Here is a 10,727-nt window from a genome sequence, read left to right on the forward strand (position 1 = left end):
GATCCCAGGAACAACATCAGACATCTCAGTCCAGAAATGTGCAGTTCTAGGCACAGCCAAGATACTGCGCAGAACCCTCAAGCTCCCAGGCCTCTGGTAGAGGACCCGAGCTCAGAGGATGAAACAGACCACCCGCGGAGGGTGAGAAGGGAATTTTTTTTTTTTTTTATATATATATATATATATATATAGAGAGAGAGAGAGAGAGATACCTAATTAAATATATTTTGTGTCCTCCCAAATGGCTGAGTACTTTTGGAATATTTTTGTTACAGTCATATAGTATTAAGGGGCAACAACACTATTTGTATCCTGTAAATCATCCAGTGGATGTATTTCTTTCTTTACAATAAATAGAACAGATTTTTAACACCAGAATATTAAACTGGCCATGGATTACCGACAGACAATGGATCCTAACGTTCATACAGCTCACCAACTTTCAGTAGCTACTGACCTCCAAACTGCATGTCACTTAGATTAGGTAAACAATTCACAAAGAGCTTCATGGTTTTCCATCACCAAGCAGCTCCATCTAAGTCCCACATCACTAAATGTAATGCAAAGTTTTGGATGTAGTAATGTAAAGTGACCAAGTATGCCTCACTGTCTGGTAATCAGTAAGAGGTTGTTCTTCAGTTCTTATTCCCAGAAACAAAACTCTGAATGCTTCAAGATACAAGACAAATTGGACAATGAATTGATTGTGAACAGTTCTGTCCTATTCCAACATCACCAGAGCACAATGCAAGGTCCATAAAAATATGTATGAGTGAATTTAACTTCAGTAGACTTGACTTAGTTTCACAATAATCACTTCAGCTTAATGAATTGGAGCAGAAACTGTGAAGCAGGCCCCACCCAACATCAGTGTCTGACCTCATGAATGCGCCCCTGGAAAATTGGTCAAATAATCCCAGAAACACACTTCTAAACGTTGGAAAAATGTAAAGCTTTAGCTGCAATGGGTGGGCAAATATTATATTGAACCCTGTAGATTAAGATTGATAACGCACTGTTGGTACTTGTGTGACAGCAGATATGCAAATACCTTTGGAAATATAGTATAATTTCACATATGGAAAAAATGAACTACAAACTGTCAAATGAATCTTTTGGCTTTTTTCCATTTAAATCAAAGGTGTCACAAATCACAAACTGTCTTTATTTGTAATGGCAGTCCAGTGAAGATGATTGAACAAAAACAGTGAACCTAGGACTGCAAGGCCAAAAAGATGTAATCAGGATGAATGATCAATCAATCAATCAATCAAATTTGTGTAGCACATTTTAGCAACAAGTCATTTCAAAATGCTTTACATCATAAAAACACAATGTCATAAAAGCATCAGTCACAAACTGGAACTTAGTTCTTACAGATCTGAGACACAACACTTCATACAATACAGACATATTTGAATCTATTAAACAGCAATTCAGAGTTAATCAATTCTGTATAAAGACCATTACTGTATATATTGAGTAAGTTTTTAATTTTCCCTGGAATATTACATGTTTTGTAATTCTATGAGTTTTAAAAAGAAATAAATATCAACCTTCTAAGAACAGCAACAGGAAACATACTTCTGATGTTCATTAATGGGCACCGTCCCTTTAAAATAGATAAACTAAATTATATGTTAATTAATCATTTATTTGGTAAATTCACAATCCAATCATTTTAATATTTGACAAATACCTTGTCCAATCATCTTAATTGACATTTAATGACAGTTATTCGTACATTTCACTATGTGCAGAAAAATAAACAGGTGGATAAAAACTATAATTGTGATTTGTTTAATTACATTTTGATAAATAAGAACTAATCAACTTTTAGTTGCCCTCAAACTCTTAATTATAAAACATTTCTTAATGAAAGAAAGAAAAATATATAAATCTAATCAACCAAATGTTAAAATCTTCCTTTAATTGCTTTTTTACATAAGTTAATGTAAAGACTTCACTTAATGCCTTTAGCTTTCAGCTCCTCTTTGACTCTGCTCAGGTAGTTCTCATCAGGAGAGCCAAAGCTGAGAAAGCAGAAAATGTAAAAGGATTAATACATGAAACTGAAGGCTGACAGTGAATACAAAGGGAACAAACCGGGAATCCAACTAGGGGGTAGGAAATTTTATTCAAGTCATTGTTCTATCAGATTGGTCTCCTTTCATTTCACCAAAAACATCCTTATGAATTGAACAAATGGGTCCGTCATGTTTCACTGAGCTTTGCAGGCACTCCTCACAAAATTTAAGCACATACTTCTTATTGGTTAATACAAAAACATATTGAACATTTGTTCTTCTTCTCACTTCCCCCATTACATCCAACCCCTCTGGCTTTACAAACAATCCAGTAGTTCGCTCTATCTTAAAAATTTGGTGCCAGTTTAGGAGGCACTTCAAATTTAACTCAGCATCTACACTTGCTCCTTTAATGAAGAACCACTTGTTTCGACCAGCACTCACAGATCCAACCTTCTTGTCATGGGGTTGACATGTTTTAATGATTTTTACAAGGAAGGTATCTTTCGCAGCTTTACAGATCTTTCATCAGAATTTTATCTTCCTCCTTCTCACCTATTCTGGTACTTTCAAAGTAGACACTGTGCCAGGGCTCTGTTCCCCAGTTTCCCTTCCAGGCCGCCGAACTTGCGTTGGGAGATGTTTCTGAGCTGGGATACCCTTCAAAGATCATATATCTCTAAAGTTTACAATGAAATTCTATCTTTTGATTCTTCTCCCATTGCCAGGGTTAAGGCGGCCTGGGAGCTCGAACTCGGTCTAAATTTGGGAGAGGACTGGTGGAATAATACTCTTAAGAAAATCAATTCAAGTTCAATCTGTGCTCGACTTTCTCTTATACAGTTTAAAGTTCTCTTCAGGGTTCATCTCTCTAAAAATCGATTGTTGCAATTCTCCTCCGTTTCTGACAATTTTGAGAAATGTCATGCACCTTCCTGTAATTTAACTCACATGTTTTATTCCTGTTCATCACTCCATAGTTTTTGGCAGACCTACTTTGATACAATGTCAAAGATACTTTCAGTGGTCATTAAACCCTCTCCCCATGTTGCCATATTTGGGCTTCCAGTTAACTACAAACAGTTCACTTCTAATCAATTGGATATTATAGCATTTACTTCCCTACTGGCAAGACGCCATCTTCTTTTCCATTGGAAACTAACTAAACCACCCTCTAGCGATCAGTGGCTTAAAGACACCATGTTTTTTCTAAATTTGGAAAGAATTAGATATTCAGTGAAAGCCAACTCAGCTAAATTCTATAACTTATGGCGCCCTTTCATGACATACTTTCACTCTCTCCAGTCTCTGCTCCTGGACTGAGTGATACATCTCAACCCACACCTTTCCTTATTTTTATTTAAATTTTTTTCCTTCCTTTATTATTATTTTTAATTTATTTAATTTTTTTCTTCTTCTGTTTTCATTAATTAATTTTTTCTTCACAAGGTTTGTACATGGTGTGTCTTGTTCACTTATGTAAGAAAAATACTCATAGGAGGTAAATTGTTTGCCTTTTTTCATCTTTATACCACTTCTGTACCTGTGTTTGGTTCTTTTATAATGATGCCACTAAGAAGCTGGTTACCATATGGCATACTATGTTGTTAATAGGTAAATCTTGCTTGTAATGTCTCCTTTTCCTCCTAATAAAACTATATAAAAAATTAAATAAAAAAAAAAAAAACATTTGTTGATTTTTTTGTTCCAGAACATCTGCTTGGTTGATGTTTTAACTGTTTTGCATTTGTCCAGCAGTTGTTGGAAGTTTAAGAGTGTTGTTCTTCGTCTGATAATGGGGTATATGCCACAAGAGGTGGGGATGCATTTCCGTTTGAATTTATGCCACATAGATTGGTTCCGGGTCCTGCTTGCTCCTATTGTTTTTAGCCAAAGCTGCAAGATCTGTACCATGAAAAAGACGCAAAACTTAAAACATCTGCGAGCTACTGGTACAATAATTGAGTTTTGTGGTATAGTTTTTTCATTTTCCTGCTGATATCAAAGGCCAAAACCACTACAGCTAACACACGGTTTGTAGCTGCCTGCTATTTCAAAGCATTAGGATATTAAAGATCCAGCTTCAGAAATGGGAAGACGGAGGTTAAAAGGGAGCTGTAAGCGCTTCGTTCAGTGGAATAATTTGTTCGAGGAAAATAATGCCGGAGGAAATCCACTGCTACAAGAACAGACTGAGAACAGAGGCAGCGATTCGGCACAAGGTAAGTCAATACGTGTGTGTTTATGTATGCGTTTGTGGAGTATGAAATTATTTTTAGGCAACTCCTTGGCTTTTGTTCATATGACAATTATACAAAATACATTTAACATGCAGTCGGAGCGACGAGCTCCTCTGATACCGAGCACAGTAATTTAAGAACAGCCAAGAGCAGCAACGCTTCAGCCCGATCCGAACCACACAAGTAGTCAGACTAAGGTCCAAAACCTTTGCTTTACAGCCGTTTAAGTGGCACCAATCCACACAAAAAACTCACAGAACAAATGGTACAAATCTCGTATTTCCCGAAAATATGACATCTACCTTTGCTGTTTCATAATTATAATCCACGTTAGTGAATTTTTCCACTTAGCTGCTATAATCTGTTCTTCCTTTACACAACGTAATTTCTCCTTTTTTTTTCCCCCTCTGAGATTCTGCTTAGAAAATGAGCTTATGAAGTTACATCCTCCCGCTGCTTTGTTTTTAAAATGGTAAATTTAGAACTCCTGTCCAACTCCAGCTATAATAAAGATAAAAAAAAAGAGAAAGAAAACAGAAAGTTAAAATAACAAATAATTTAGTAATTCAGATTTAATGCGTTCTGGAATATATTGACATTTTACAAATTTCACAAATCAATTGGAAGGTTTCACAAATGTTTTATTTATTCTGCTGTTAGTACAGAATAATCTAGTTAGGTTCAAAAAGTCTAGGTGTTGTAGTTTTTAAAGTACAACACATTAAAAAAGCTCAAGATAGTGAAAAATTAAGAGTAATCGCCCCTTAGCTATTTCCGGAATTATATGCTACATTCAGAAGCTAACTTCAGCTTTGACTGATAGCTTGGGCACAATATAGACAGTTCTATATATGTTTATATAGATATACATTTATATCTATAATAAATATGTAGATTGGACACTGCACAGATAATCAAAACACTTAACGTTTACATAGCACCTTTGTAAGCTTGTCCCTGTTAGCTACGTCAGACATATGAGGCATTATGGTGAATACAAACGATTTAATAGCTTACCTTCGAAGTTATTGTGAAGTTTTGACACATCCAGCTTAAATCCTCGGTTGTTGTTGGAGCGTTTCGGGACGTTTGAATAATTATATAGGCATCATTAATAGTCCGGCAGAGACTGAGGAGCCACTGTTAACATACTGTTGCCTGTGCACCGGAAGCATTCTATGTGGCATAAAAATGTGTAAGTGCTAAAACGGAGGTCCGTGGCATATACCCCATTAATGATTTGATTTGTTGGAGTGTAAACTAACGGTTCTGAGAGGAGATGACCACTACATTTCTTCTCTTGGGTTTAATGTTCTGTTGGCAGTTTTGTCTCAACTTGTGGATCTTTTTTGGTCATGCTTGCCATCCTTAGTAATGTACCATCTGTAGCAGGTTTGTGTTGTTCAACAGGAGTGTTTTTCTGTATTGCATTCAGGACTGCACTGAATTCATCTTGGCTTTGCTTTGGACCACTAACAATAACTTCTTCTGACGATATGGTGAGCAAAATATTGTCCTCGTTTCTCTTGATGACTTTTAACGCATCGCTCCACTGATCTGGATCTACGAACTTGAGAGGAATCACTGCCTCGCCTGAATCAGCAGAGCAGCTCTGTGAGAGATCAATGAACTCATTGAGAGCTTCGTGAGGGTTTCCATCTTCCTGCTCAGCTTCAAATGTCACATGGGCCTGGGACACCATTTTAATTTTATTCTTCCTCTCAATCTGTTTAATTACTTCCTTGTAGATGTGACTCATGTACCAGAAGTAATTCAGTGGAAGAAGACAACTTTCTTCATCTGGACCTTTATCCCTTATAGCAGGAAGGGTTGCTGCTGTCGGGGGGAATGGATTACTCTGTTTCCTGGGGAGGACCTTGTCCTACAATAAAACACACAGCAAATAAATTAATCTATTCATTCTCATTATTTGAATTTTCTGACAACATATGCAATTGATAGCTCTGACATAGAAGAGTTGCCCTTTAATATCATAAGAGAATTCAAGGGGAGGATTTGTGTGTCTTTAAACAAATCTGGGAATGTTTTGGTGTTCCCAGAGTTCACAGTATGCTAGTTTCTTCACAGTAATATGTTTAATCACTTAGTTTGTGATAATTATGTAATAGTTTTAAAACAGAAAGGTACACAACTGAATTTATTCACCAAACAGTTGCAAAGCCATTATTATGTGTGTTCATGTCACCTGGAAGAGATTTATTCTTTGACAACTCTATCAAGTTAGTTGAACATCTTGATTCTGGAAAGATGCCGCCTTAAATTAACATAGAAATAAAACAATAATCCACCCAGGATGGATGGGCATGACAGGTCCATATGTCCCAGACAGATCTCTCACCAGCAATATCCCCAGCAGAGATTTCTAAAAAATTTGCTGTAATCAGTTTTTTTATGATTTAACAATGGAGGCAATAAATTTTTTACCAGATTGCCAGGTTGGATAACCTTTCCCCTTAAAAAATGAAATCATCATTTGAGAACTACTTTTTGTTTTTACATAGGTTATGTTTATCCAACATGAAAACTTGCTTGATGATCCAAAAATATTGAAATGTCAAAGAGAAGTGAAAAACTAAAGAGATCAGAGAGGAATCAAATAACTTTACACAATACTTTACCTGTATTACAGTAAATGCTGGGAGCTCTGAAACAGCAGCTTTGGTATTTGCTGAAGCTGTCAGAGGAGCTGACAGCATTGTTGAAGAATCATCTGCTGTTTGCAGGATCGCCACGAAAGATTCATGCTTCCACTTCAGTTGCTTCTTGGTAAGCTGGTTAAAACCTACAGAATATTTGTCATCTTTGTTGTCCTCTCTGGTGCCCTCTGCTGCTGATTCTTCTCTGTTTTTAGTTAAATGACTGTTTATCCCAGCTCCTTTGGACGCCTCTTCAGAACCACTGAGCCTAGTGGCACGATAAGGTGGAGGAAGTGGCCTGGATGACGCCCTCATCTTCTGGTACAGACGCAGCAGAGCTCTGACAGCATGGCTCTCCATTGCTGCATTTCCTCCATGTCCTTTATATGATGGTTGGACATCAACTTTGCCCTCCTTGATGCTGGATTCTTTAAAATCCACATTGAACTTATCTTTGATCACTGTAAGGTGGTTATCATAAGACGACTTCAGGCTTTTCCACTGGTCCTCATCTATGGTCAGACCTTTATTAGCAAGATCATCTTTGATTGTCATGTTGATTTTCAACAGGAGATCACTATTGAAGTTTGGAGTCGAAGACTGACGATCATACTCTTCATAACCACTGCTGGTTTTATGTGATGTTTTTAACATTGAATCAAGAACCATCCGTTGTCCACTTGGTCCAAAAAACATTTCTTCAGAGGACACGGTGGCTAAAAGTTTGTTTTCCTTGTTCATGATGACTTTCAACGATCTGTTCAACTGATCTGGCTCTGCAGAACTCGGAGAAAAAACTGAACCACTGAAATCAGCCAAGCATTCCTGGACAACATCTACGAACTCTGCCTTTGCTTCATTTGGTTTTCCGTTTTTATGCTTGGATTCAAATTTCACAACGACCTCTGGCTTGATTTCAACTTCATTCTCATCCTGTATGCGCTGCAGCTTCTCCTTGAAGATGTGGCTCACATACAAGAATTGATTCACTGACAGAACACAACTTTCATCCATCGTTTGATTCTCTCCAACTTGAATTTTATCCTGGATAAAAAACAAAGTTCCATTATTAAAGAACAAACAAGATTAATTTCAGAATGTCTGTATCTGTGTTAGAGTTCATACAGCTGGAGGCTCGGAATCAGCAGTCTTGTGTTTATTGAAGCAGCTGGAGGAGTCGGAGTCACTGAAGCATCTTCTGCCGTTTGTGGATCCTACTTTGGTTTTCCCAGCATTACAGACAGAATGGTGGCCAATTCTTTATCGTTTGTGTGAAGTGTTTCACACAAAAGATTCAGTTTCTGAAGGTCTGATACCTTTAAAAGAAGAGAACATAACATAATTGTCAATACTGTAGTTTGCAAAGCCATCACTGTAGTATATCAATGTATTCAAAATAATTTTCTCTTTTGTTATAGTTAGATTAATAGGACGTTGGTGAGTCTTTAACATGCTGTATAAGAAAATGCAGTTCTACAATACTTGGAGGAGGTGAAACCAGAATCGCAGCTCGTCCAACTGTTCAGTCAATTTTAGGTTAGCATTTGCTGAACCAAGTCTGGAGAGAGTTTTGTAGCTCTGTCTTTTTGTTTTTATCCAACCACTTCAACTACAGTGTCAGTAGGATTCTTGATCTTTTGAAGGACCATAGGAGACTAAGAAAAAAATAATTAAAAATAGACCACAAGACTCAGAGCTTTTCAGTTCTGTATTTTGGGTCAAAATGGTTTAACCCATGAAGCAGCAAAAGCTCATCACGCTTTTATTGTGAAAACCGATGCGCAAAATGAAGCAGTCATGTGACGCATGCAATGCGAGACATCGTTTGTTGTCAGTCACGTGGTTTTCAGCAAGAGACACAAGTATCAAAGTGGTGATTCATCTGACACGCCCCCTTTTTACTCAGTACACGCCTCAAAGCCTGGCTTTAGATGGCCCATCACTAGTCAACAGAGCACTTTGTGCTACAATTATCGGTATGAGAAGTCCTCTATAAATAAACTGTGATCATCTTATTTCTGGATCTCTGGTGTGTACATCATGTGTATTTCATTGTTTTTGTGTCTCCTTAACTTTGACCTCTGCATTAAGAGTGTATCCACCCATTTACAGCTTATAAACTTTATGGACTTTGCCTCAAAGTTTGTTGTTCTAAAACCTCCAGCCTGGAAAAAAAAAAAAAACCTTGACATTTGCTCTCAAAGTTCCAAGTTTCTTTAGCTGTTAGATCATATCAAAACGAAGCATTTTCTCTAAATATGTCAGTGAGTCTAAACAGTGGACAGTGCTGCGTTTTATTTTATGAACAGGAGCAATCTCCTAAAACGAAAGCAAACAAACAAACTTGAGAATAAATCTTAGGCTATATTGTTTTATAATGAATTGATTTAAGTTATATTTAAATATATACAAAACAAACAAGAGTTGTTTAGAAGACTATTGACCAGACATATTAAATGTCTGTAACCCACCTGAGAGAAGTTGTTTGACTTATCCTGGTCTTCAAAGCTCATGCATTCATCTTCTCCTTGGTTACTCCCTATTTTGATGATCTTTCCTTCTTGAAAACAAAGTGAACTTTTAAGAGACATAAATTTAGCTCAGATCACAAACTTGTTTAGTTAATCAACATCAAACTCAGCCTCAAAAAAGGCTGACGGGTTTTTGCTCTGCTTCACTTTCGACTATAAAGGCAAACCTGAACTAAAACATTTCTCTAGGTTTTTGTTAAAATTTTGGTGACACCTTTAACATGTTATTTTCTGGGCTCTCACAGTTTAAGCGTTAATATAACAAAAAACACAAATTCAATCTTGTGACGTGCTTACCTTCGCCTGTTCGCTGCAAATTACACTTCCTTGTTGTAGTGGCAATTGTTTGACGAGCCAAACATCCAATAAAAGTTCCATCAAGCCACTACTAAGGCACTGGAGTCAAGTTTTTATGCAGGGAAAAGAAGGCTCAATGTCCAAACTTCTTGATTGTTCTGGATGATTTATTTTCCCATTTCAGTAAGCAATTACAGAGTTCAAACTTTCCTTTGTTCATACCTCTCTTGCTCTGGTAAAAAACATCGGCCCCAAACCCAAATGCCTGCTAGTCCTTCACCAGGCCCCTATACTTATAGAAAGTAGACCAATCCACATTTCTTCCTGTCTTACTTGGAATTAAATAAGAAAAATAAAACAAAAAACAGCGAGAAACAGCGTCACTCAGTCTGCGCAAATATTCCATGCCGTAAGAAACGACATTTGTCATGACAGCAACCTTATTATGCCATTGTTTTCATACTGACCTTAATACAATATTGTCAATCAATTTCACAACTGATTCTGCCATCAATCAATCAATCAATCCATGAAATTTGTGCAGCATATTTTAGCATCAAGGCATTTCTAAGTCCTTTCATGATAAAAACCCCAAAATGTCACAAAAATATGAGTCATAAATTGAAAGTTTATTCCCACAGATCTGAGAAACAACACTTCTTACAGGCATAGTTGAATCTATTAAACAGCAATTCAAAGCTAATCAATTCTGTATAAAAACTATTACATACCAAGTTTCTTTCTCCCAAAATATTAAATGTTGTGTAAAACAATGACATAAAAAAATACTATTAACCTAATGTAAGGTAGTTTAGGCTCAAGGATCAGAGGTGAGCAGAAAATCAGGACCAGCCACCGCTTCAGTTTCTTCCAATTACGTTTGTTGTTGTTGTTGTTGTTGTTGTTGTTGTTGTTGTTGTTGTTGTTGTTGTTGTTGTTGTTGTTGTTGTTGTTGTTGTTGTTGTTGTTGTTGTT

Source organism: Poecilia reticulata, linkage group LG5, assembly GCF_000633615.1.
Source record: "Poecilia reticulata strain Guanapo linkage group LG5, Guppy_female_1.0+MT, whole genome shotgun sequence".
In the NCBI taxonomy this organism is placed as follows: Eukaryota; Metazoa; Chordata; class Actinopteri; order Cyprinodontiformes; family Poeciliidae; genus Poecilia; species Poecilia reticulata.